This window comes from Babylonia areolata, chromosome 3 (assembly GCF_041734735.1).
Source record: "Babylonia areolata isolate BAREFJ2019XMU chromosome 3, ASM4173473v1, whole genome shotgun sequence".
Taxonomy (NCBI): domain Eukaryota; kingdom Metazoa; phylum Mollusca; class Gastropoda; order Neogastropoda; family Buccinidae; genus Babylonia; species Babylonia areolata.
In genome coordinates this window covers 63,531,641-63,541,640 of record NC_134878.1, presented here as the reverse complement: position 1 = coordinate 63,541,640, position 10,000 = coordinate 63,531,641, and the positions used below count along the sequence as shown (strand labels likewise).

The window sequence follows — 10,000 nt, the reverse complement described above, 5'->3', positions numbered from 1 at the left end:
GAGCTGTTCACACAGTCAGTCTTCGACAAAGTGTTTCCCCGTTCCGAGGGCTGGATGGATGAAAGAAAGCATTGTCTTTTGCTTAGTTTTGTTTGTGTTATCGTCCTCGCCACCCCCCCCCCCCCCCCCCGCCCCCAACCCACCAGAAAATGAAATTTAATTCATTCAGTTTTTTCCCTAATTCCTCCCGCCTATCTCTCTCTGTGCGTCTCCCTCCTCTCTCTCTGTGTGCGTCTCCCTCCTCTCTCTCTCTGTGCGTCTCCCTCCTCTCTCTCTGTGCGTCTCCCTCCTCTCTCTCTGTGTCTTTCTCTTTGTCTCTCTCTGTCTCTCTCTGTCTCTCTCTGTGTCTCTCTGTCTCTCTGTGTGTCACTCTGTGTCTCTCTCTGTGTCTTTCTCTTTGTCTGTGTGTGTGTGTGTGTGTGTGTGTGTGTGTGTGTGTGTGTGTGTGTGTGTCTCTCTCTCTCTCTCTGTCTCTGTGTCTGCCTCTCTCTGTCTCTCTCTCTTCCTCTCCCTCCCCCAGCAGCTGTTGGCCCCCTTAAACTCTCACAAATATGCACGTGTCCTCGTGACAGCTATTGACACGGCGTCTGTCCTCATGACGTCATATTGTGACGTCAGACTGGGCGGTTGGGGATGTGGGGGCTGGAGTGGTTTGTGTGTGTGACAGAGAAAGTGGTAAAGTGGTAGGGGGGGGGCGGGGGAGGGGGTTTGGAGGGGGGAGGTTCGAGAGGGGGTCGGGGTGGGTGGGGGTGGGGTGTTTAGGGGAAGGGGGGGGGGGGGCGGAGGGGGCACAGGGGAATCTGAACTGCGCTTGTCACTGCACGTTCGATGATGTCAGAATTGAGATGGCGTTACTTGCCTGTTGTGCTTCCGAGTTTTTTTTATAGTTTTTTTTTGTTTTGTTTTTTGGTTTTCTTTTCTTTTTTCTTTCTTTCCGTCATTTTCTGTCTTATATATATATATATATATATATATATATATATATATATATATTTGTGTGTGTGTGTGTGTGTGTGTGTGTGTGTGTTTATTTTTCCTATTTCACTACTTTCTTTCTTTATGGTTTTTTTTTCTTTCCGACTGTCTTATTTATTTCCTTTCTTTCTTCTTTCTGTCTGACTTTTTTTTTTCCTTTTAATTTTTTTAAAACTTTGATTCCTTCTTGCTTTTTCGGCTGTTTTCTTGTGGATTTGTTAGGGATTTCCCCCCCACTTCTTTTCGTCAAAACAAACCAAGAAGTTGATTGTCAATTAGAAGCCATTTTCTGGAAGTGTGTGTGCGCATGTTGTGCTCTTGCACGGACGCACGTGTGAAAATGGAGTGTGGGGTGGTGTGGGGGTGTGTGGGGTGTGGGGGTGTGTGGGGTGGGGTGTGTGGTGTGTGGGGTGTGGGGTGGTGGTAGTGCTTACAGACAAGAAGCTGTATGGCTTGTGGTTTCCGTGACAATGCATCAGAGGTCGTGCGTGTTTGGGGATAACTTGGATCATCTTTGGGGCGTGTCTCTTTGCACGGCTGTTCGGACGTTTTATTTCTCTAGTTCTTCGTTCTCTGTCGCTGACTCTCTGTTCTGTCTGTGCTTTTCTCTGCGTTCTCTTTCTCTCTGTCGGTCTTTGTCTGTTCACTTTCATATGTATCTCCGTTGTTGGGTTCTTTGTCAGTCCACTTCCATCTGTAGCTGTGTTGTTCATCCCAGCTGTCCATCTCTCCACCCCCCACCCCCCACCCCCCCAGCCCTCTTTACTTGTTGAACGTGACACCAGCCTGCTTTCGCTTCCTTCCTGCACGTCTTGTTGCATTAGCTGTGTGGTGTAAAATGACTGTCAAAGTTCCTGTTCCTGTTTCCTTTGGCGTTTTGAAGTGCTTTCTGTATCTGTGGAGCTGTTCACACAGTCAGTCTTCGACAAAGTGTTTCCCCGTTCCGAGGGCTGGATGGATGAAAGAAAGCATTGTCTTTTGCTTAGTTTTGTTTGTGTTATCGTCCTCGCCACCCCCCCCCCCCCCCCGCCCCCAACCCACCAGAAAATGAAATTTAATTCATTCAGTTTTTTCCCTAATTCCTCCCGCCTATCTCTCTCTGTGCGTCTCCCTCCTCTCTCTCTGTGTGCGTCTCCCTCCTCTCTCTCTCTGTGCGTCTCCCTCCTCTCTCTCTGTGCGTCTCCCTCCTCTCTCTCTGTGTCTTTCTCTTTGTCTCTCTCTGTCTCTCTCTGTCTCTCTCTGTGTCTCTCTGTCTCTCTGTGTGTCACTCTGTGTCTCTCTCTGTGTCTTTCTCTTTGTCTGTGTGTGTGTGTGTGTGTGTGTGTGTGTGTGTGTGTGTGTGTGTGTGTGTGTGTGTGTGTCTCTCTCTCTCTCTCTCTGTCTCTGTGTCTGCCTCTCTCTGTCTCTCTCTCTTCCTCTCCCTCCCCCAGCAGCTGTTGGCCCCCTTAAACTCTCACAAATATGCACGTGTCCTCGTGACAGCTATTGACACGGCGTCTGTCCTCATGACGTCATATTGTGACGTCAGACTGGGCGGTTGGGGATGTGGGGGCTGGAGTGGTTTGTGTGTGTGACAGAGAAAGTGGTAAAGTGGTAGGGGGGGGGGGGCGGGGGAGGGGGTTTGGAGGGGGGAGGTTCGAGAGGGGGTCGGGGTGGGTGGGGGTGGGGTGTTTAGGGGAAGGGGGGGGGAGCGGAGGGGGCACAGGGGAATCTGAACTGCGCTTGTCACTGCACGTTCGATGATGTCAGAATTGAGATGGCGTTACTTGCCTGTTGTGCTTCCGAGTTTTTTTTATAGTTTTTTTTTGTTTTGTTTTTTGGTTTTCTTTTCTTTTTTCTTTCTTTCCGTCATTTTCTGTCTTATATATATATATATATATATATATATTTGTGTGTGTGTGTGTGTGTGTGTGTGTGTGTGTGTGTTTATTTTTCCTATTTCACTACTTTCTTTCTTTATGGTTTTTTTTTCTTTCCGACTGTCTTATTTATTTCCTTTCTTTCTTCTTTCTGTCTGACTTTTTTTTTTCCTTTTAATTTTTTTAAAACTTTGATTCCTTCTTGCTTTTTCGGCTGTTTTCTTGTGGATTTGTTAGGGATTTCCCCCCCACTTCTTTTCGTCAAAACAAACCAAGAAGTTGATTGTCAATTAGAAGCCATTTTCTGGAAGTGTGTGTGCGCATGTTGTGCTCTTGCACGGACGCACGTGTGAAAATGGAGTGTGGGGTGGTGTGGGGGTGTGTGGGGTGTGGGGGTGTGTGGGGTGGGGTGTGTGGTGTGTGGGGTGTGGGGTGGTGGTAGTGCTTACAGACAAGAAGCTGTATGGCTTGTGGTTTCCGTGACAATGCATCAGAGGTCGTGCGTGTTTGGGGATAACTTGGATCATCTTTGGGGCGTGTCTCTTTGCACGGCTGTTCGGACGTTTTATTTCTCTAGTTCTTCGTTCTCTGTCGCTGACTCTCTGTTCTGTCTGTGCTTTTCTCTGCGTTCTCTTTCTCTCTGTCGGTCTTTGTCTGTTCACTTTCATATGTATCTCCGTTGTTGGGTTCTTTGTCAGTCCACTTCCATCTGTAGCTGTGTTGTTCATCCCAGCTGTCCATCTCTCCACCCCCCACCCCCCACCCCCCAGCCCTCTTTACTTGTTGAACGTGACACCAGCCTGCTTTCGCTTCCTTCCTGCACGTCTTGTTGCATTAGCTGTGTGGTGTAAAATGACTGTCAAAGTTCCTGTTCCTGTTTCCTTTGGCGTTTTGAAGTGCTTTCTGTATCTGTGGAGCTGTTCACACAGTCAGTCTTCGACAAAGTGTTTCCCCGTTCCGAGGGCTGGATGGATGAAAGAAAGCATTGTCTTTTGCTTAGTTTTGTTTGTGTTATCCCCCTCGCCACCCCCACCCCCCAACCCACCAGAAAATGAAATTTAATTAATTCAGTGTTTTCCCTAATTCCTCCCTCCTATCTCTCTCTGTGCGTCTCCCTCCTCTCTCTGTGCGTCTCCCTCCTCTCTCTCTGTGTGCGTCTCCCTCCTCTCTCCCTCCTCTCTCTCTGTGTGCGTCTCCCTCCTCTCTCCCTCCTCTCTCTCTGTGTGCGTCTCCCTCCTCTCTCTCTGTGTGCGTCTCCCTCCTCTCTCTCTGTGCGTCTCTCTCCTCTCTCTGTGCGTCTCCCTCCTCTCTCTCTCTGTGCGTCTCCCTCCTCTCTCTCTGTCTCCCTCCTCTCTCTGTGCGTCTCCCTCCTCTCTCTCTGTCTCCCTCCTCTCTCTGTGCGTCTCTCTCCTCTCTCTCTGTGCGTCTCCCTCCTCTCTCTCTGTCTCCCTCCTCTCTCTCTGTCTTCCTCTCTCTGTGCGTCTCCCTCCTCTCTCTCTGTGCGTCTCCCTCCTCTCTCTCTCTGTGCGTCTCCCTCCTCTCTCTCTCTGTGCGTCTCCCTCCTCTCTCCCTCCTCTCTCTCTGTGCGTCTCCCTCCTCTCTCTCTCTGTGCGTCTCCCTCCTCTCTCTCTCTGTGCGTCTCCCTCCTCTCTCTCTCTGTGCGTCTCCCTCCTCTCTCCCTCCTCTCTCTCTGTGCGTCTCCCTCCTCTCTCTCTCTGTGCGTCTCCCTCCTCTCTCCCTCCTCTCTCTCTGTACGTCTCCCTCCTCTCTCTCTCTGTGCGTCTCCCTCCTCTCTCTCTGTGCGTCTCCCTCCTCTCTCTCTGTGCGTCTCCCTCCTCTCTCTCTGTGCGTCTCCCTCCTCTCTCTCTGTGCGTCTCCCTCCTCTCTCTCTGTGCGTCTCTCTCCTCTCTCTCTGTGCGTCTCCCTCCTCTCTCTCTGTGCGTCTCCCTCCTCTCTCTCTCTCTCTGTCTTCCTCTCTCTCTGTGCGTCTCCCTCCTCTCGTCTCCCTCCTCTCTCTGTGCGTCTCCCTCCTCTCTCTTTGCGTCTCCCTCCTCTCTTTCTCTTTGCGTCTCCCTCTCTCTCTCTCTGTACGTCTCCCTCCCCTCTCTCACTCTCTCTCTGTATCTCCCTCTCTCTCTGTCTCTCCCTCCTCTCTCTCTCTCCCTCCCCCCTCTCTCTCTGTCTCTCCCTCCTCTCTCTCCCTCCCTCCCCCCCTCTCTCTCTCATTAGTCACTGTATGCCTCTCCTTCTATGTCTCTCCTTGTCTCCCTTTTTACCTCATAATTAAACCTTTGCCAGTTGGCCGTCTCCTTCTCTCCCCACCCCTCCCTCCCCATTCCCTTCTCTCCCATCCCCCGCTCTCTTTCCCCAGCTCTCCCTCCCTCCCTCCCTCCACCCTCTGTCTCTCTCCTCTTGTCCCTCCTACACTAACGCCCCCCCCACCCCCACCTCCGCCCCATTCTTCCCCCCACCCACCCACCTTATCCCTTTTCAGCACTTTATTAGTACCACCCACATCTGCACCCACACCCCCCACGTTGATGGAAGATGGAGGAGAAAGGAGAGAGGAGGAGAAGGAGTGAGGAAGAGACAGGAGGAGAGAGGAAGAGACAGGAGGAGAAGGAGAAAAAGACAGGAGGAGAAGGAGAGAGGAGGAGAAGGAGAGAGGAGGAGAGAGGAGGAGAAGGAGAGAGGAAGAGACAGGAGGAGAAGGAGAGAGGAGGAGAAGGAGAGAGGAGAAGGAGAGGAGGAGAAGGAGAGAGGAGGAGACAGGAGGAGAAGGAGAGAGGAAGAGACAGGAGGAGAAGGAGAGAGGAGGAGAAGGAGAGGAGGAGAAGGAGGAGAAGGAGAGAGGAGGAGACAGGAGGAGGAGAGAGGAGGAGAAGGAGAGAGGAGGAGACAGGAGGAGAAGGAGAGAGGAGGAGAAGGAGAGAGGAGGAGGAGAAGGAGAGAGGAGGAGACAGGAGGAGAAGGAGAGAGGAGGAGAAGGAGAGAGGAAGAGACAGGAGGAGAAGGAGAGAGGAGAAGGAGAGAGGAGGAGAAGGAGGAGAGAGGAGGAGGAGAGAGAAGGAGAGAGGAGGAACACATTGCAAGCGATTGCAGCAACACTGCAGTGTAGTGATAGTGGCAAGTGCGCTCGGTAGGGGGTGGGGAGGGTGGGGGATATTTTCGCAGCGTCCAGCTTGCTATCGGGTGACCGATCCATTGCGTGCGTGCTCGTATGCGTGCGTGCGTGCGTGCGTGCGTGCGTGTGTGTATGCGTATGTGTGTGTGTGTGTGTGTGTGTGTGTGTTCTTCCTCACCCCTCTCACTTTATTTCACAACAAGCTATTGTCCATGCTGCCTTGCTTGCTCACTTGCTCGCTCGAGTTGTGTGGATGAGGAGAGAGAGAGAGAGAGAGGGGGGGGGGGGAGGGGAGGGGGACACAGGCACGTGGATTTGTTCGTTGACGTGGGCTGGTAGTCAGATGTGTTGGAATCAATAACACAGTTTTGAAAGAAAGAAACAACAACAATCCCTCCGTGTTTATTTATTAAAAAAAAAAAAAATTTCTTTCTCTCTCGCGAACGTAAATATAACTAACTACCATCATCCGCATTGTGTTGGTTGTGTTTTGAGTTTACAGCCGTGGTGGTGATTTTTGTTTCTTTTTTTTTTCTGTTTTTCCCCCCCCCTCTCTCTCTCTCTTTCTCGTTCCCCCAACAGTTATCGATTGGGTAAAGAGTTGTCCACGTGACTGTGTGTGTGTGTGTGTGTGTGTGTGTGTGTGTGTGTGTGTGTGTGTGTGTGTGTGAACTGTTTGTGTAACAAATGCGATAGGGTTTTGTGCGTTGGTGGTTGTCGCAAAGTGTTTATGGTTATTATCGGGTTTTTAATTTAAAAAAAAAAAATGTTTTAATTTATTACGGATAGCTTCGCCGTGCTTGTGCAAAAAAAAAAAAAAACGATTGAAGGGGTTTTGTGTATCTCTTGAATCTCTTGAATTCAACTGTTTTGGTTAATTTTAACTGTTTATTTTATTTTGTTTTGTTTATTCATATATTGTAACAGCTGTGAGCTCCCGTCGGCTTTATTATTATTTTTTTTTTAGTTCATGTTGTGTTGATACTTACCTGTTGTTTTATGTGAGAAACGGTGACTGTTTGTGTATGTGTGTGTGTGTGTGTGTGTGTGTGTGTGTGAGAGAGAGAGAGAGAGAGAGAGAGAGAGAGAGAGAGAGAGAGAGAGAGAATTGGTAGTGTTGTTCTTTGCCTTGCACCCATTTTGGGGGGCTTTTCTTCGTCTTCTTCCATCTTTTCCTGAGCAGCTCCACAATTTTTCCTCCTTCCTTCATTCCGTCTTCTTCTACTTCTTCTTTTTTTCCCCCTTTTTTTCCCCTGGGCAGGTTTACGTTTTTCTGGATTTTTTTTTTTTTTTTTTTTAAGCCAACATCCATCTCTGTTTATTTCAGCAAATGCATGAGAAAGCTTGTGGAAGTGAAACCCATCGCGCGGAATTTTGGTTACAGGTCACTGAGCAGTTTCTGCATGTGATCAATCGTCTCTCTCTCTCTCTCTCTCCCCCCCCCCCCCCCCCCTTTTTTTTCTTTTCTTTTTTACCCTGTTATTTGATTTTTCTGTTTGAACTTTGTTATAGTGGTGGTTGCCTGAACAGTATACAAGAACTTCCCGACTGGGGGGAGAGAGAAGGTATGACGTTGGCTTTGGCTGAAGAATTGAGTTTGAACGATCTGTTGGCCAGCGTCCATATGATATGGGCAACTTGTCCAGGGTTTGGGGCTTGGTATGGTGAAGGGTTTGTGTTCGAGGAGGAGCGTGTCGTGGATACTTCTCTGTCCAGGTGGGAGGAGGTTCGTCTTGCGTTTCAAACGGAGATCCTGGCAGCCTGAGGAGGGGTGAGTTCATCATGGCTGTTCTTCTGGCATTCCCACGAGGGGAAGTCCTGGCTGTGTGAAGAGGGGTGATGTCCTGGCTGTGTGAAGAGGGGTGATGTCCTGGCTGTTCTTCTGGCGTTCTCAAGGGATGTCCTGGCTGTCTGAAGAGGGTAAGCTTCTGGTGTCCCAAGTGGGAACCCTTGGCTGTCTGAAGAGGGTTGAGGTCCTGGTTGTTCTTCTGGCGCTCCAAGGAAAGGAGTCCTGGCTGTCTGAAGAGGGGTGAAGTCCTGGCTGTCTGAAGAGGGGTGGTCTTGGCTATTCTTCTGGCGTTTCAAGGGGTGAAGTCCTGGCTGTGTGAAGAGGGGTGAAGTCCTGGCTGTGTGAAGAGGGGTGATGTCCTGGCTGTTCTGGCATTCCCACGAGGGAAGTCCTGGCTGTGTGAAGAGGGGTGAAGTCCTGGCTGTGTGAAGAGGGGTGAAGTCCTGGCTGTGTGAAGAGGGGTGATGTCCTGGCTGTTCTTCTGGCGTTCTCAAGGGATGTCCTGGCTGTCTGAAGAGGGTAAGCTCCTGACTGCTCTTCTGGTGTACCAAGTGGGAACCCTTGGCTGTCTGAAGAGGGTTGAGGTCCTGGTTGTTCTTCTGGCGCTCCAAGGAAGGGAGTCCTGGCTGTCTGAAGAGGGGTGAAGTCCTGGCTGTCTGAAGAGGGGTGGTCTTGGCTATTCTTCTGGCGTTTCAAGGGGTGAAGTCCTGGCTGTGTGAAGAGGGGTGAAGTCCTGGCTGTGTGAAGAGGGATGATGTCCTGGCTGTGTGAAGAGGGGTGAAGTCCTGGCTGTGTGAAGAGGGGTGATGTCCTGGCTGTTCTGGCATTCCCACGAGGGAAGTCCTGGCTGTGTGAAGAGGGGTGAAGTCCTGGCTGTGTGAAGAGGGGTGAAGTCCTGGCTGTCTGCAGAGGGGTGAAGTCCTGGCTGTCTGCAGAGGGGTGAAGTCCTGGCTGTGTGAAGAGGGGTGAAGTCCTGGCTGTGTGAAGAGGGGTGAAGTCCTGGCTGTGTGAAGAGGGGTGAAGTTTCACCCTGGCTGTCTGAAGAGGGGTGAAGTCCTGGCTTTTCCTCATGCGTTCCAAGTAGCTGGCTTCATTCCAGAGCGATGATTTGTTTCACCCGCCCCTCTCCGCTCATCCTCTCCATTCTGCCAGGCTTCCAGGGGTGGCCTGGGTGCTTGTCTTTCGCATGTGATATACACACACATACACACACAAAACAACAACAACAACAACAACAACCACCCGAAGTTCCGCGTGTGTGCGGCATGTACTTGGGTCGCACATGGAAAGAACCAATGTTCCCAGTAACGACAACAACAACAACAACAGCAAACATTGTTGTCCGTGGTAAAATTCTGGCGACAAAATTCCCGCTTTGATAGGGTAACAAAATGCACTTTCAAATAAGAAGGAAGGAAGGAAGGAATAAGCAAAAAGTGGCGCTGCATTGTGGCGACACGTTCCTCTAAATTGGATCAGACGGGTTTGACCGAGTGGTCCGCTGTGACCAAGGAAGTGAGAGAGAACAGGACAGTGAATTATGTCCTTGACCTCCAGGCCCCCCCCCCCCCCCCCCCCCCCGCCTTTCCATCCTCTGCTCTCACCTCTTTCCTCACTTTCTGCATGTCTACCCTTGTGTGTGTGTGTGTGTGTGTGTGTGTGTGTGTGTGTGTGTGTGTCTGTGTGAGTGTGTGTGTGTGTGTGTGTGTGTGTGTGTGTGTGTGTGTGTGTGTGTGAGTGTGTGTGTGTGTGTGAGTGTGTGTGTGAGTGTGTGTGTGTGAGTGTGAGTGTGTGTGTGTGAGTGTGTGTGTGTGTGTGTGTCCGTGCGTGTGCGTGCGTGCGTGCGTGTGTATTTATAGGCGTGGGTGTTCTGTCCTTTTTTTTCTACTGTTCTTTTCTCTACTGTCGTTTAGATTTTTCATTCCTTCACGTTTCACGTGCTCGTCTGCCAGCAAGTTTAAACAACCAAGTGACAAAGCCTTTGAAACAAGTGTTCTCGTGTGTGTGTGTGTGTGTGTGTGTGTGTGTGTGTCTGTGTCTTCGGAGGGTGGAGCGGCGTGCGTGCAGGTCAGGTTTGCCTTCCGAGTCGGAAGGATTTCTTTCTTCATTCAAGGAGAAGAGAAGAGGAGGAGGAGGAGGAGGAGGAGGAGGAAGAGAAAGAGGAGGAGTTGTGGCAGAGGGGGTGTGAGGAGAGAGGTGGGGGGGGGTGGGGAGGTGGGGAGGCGGTGTGTGTGTGGGGGTGGGGGGGGGGGG

General features: G+C 50.8%; 1 protein-coding gene across 1 annotated transcript in view; it reads left to right on the top strand.

The window, feature by feature from the left end:
- LOC143280189 (trafficking protein particle complex subunit 13-like) overlaps positions 1-10,000 on the top strand; it is a 185,232-nt gene that overhangs the window by 108,976 nt on the left and 66,256 nt on the right. The gene's annotated exons all lie outside the window — the stretch shown is intronic.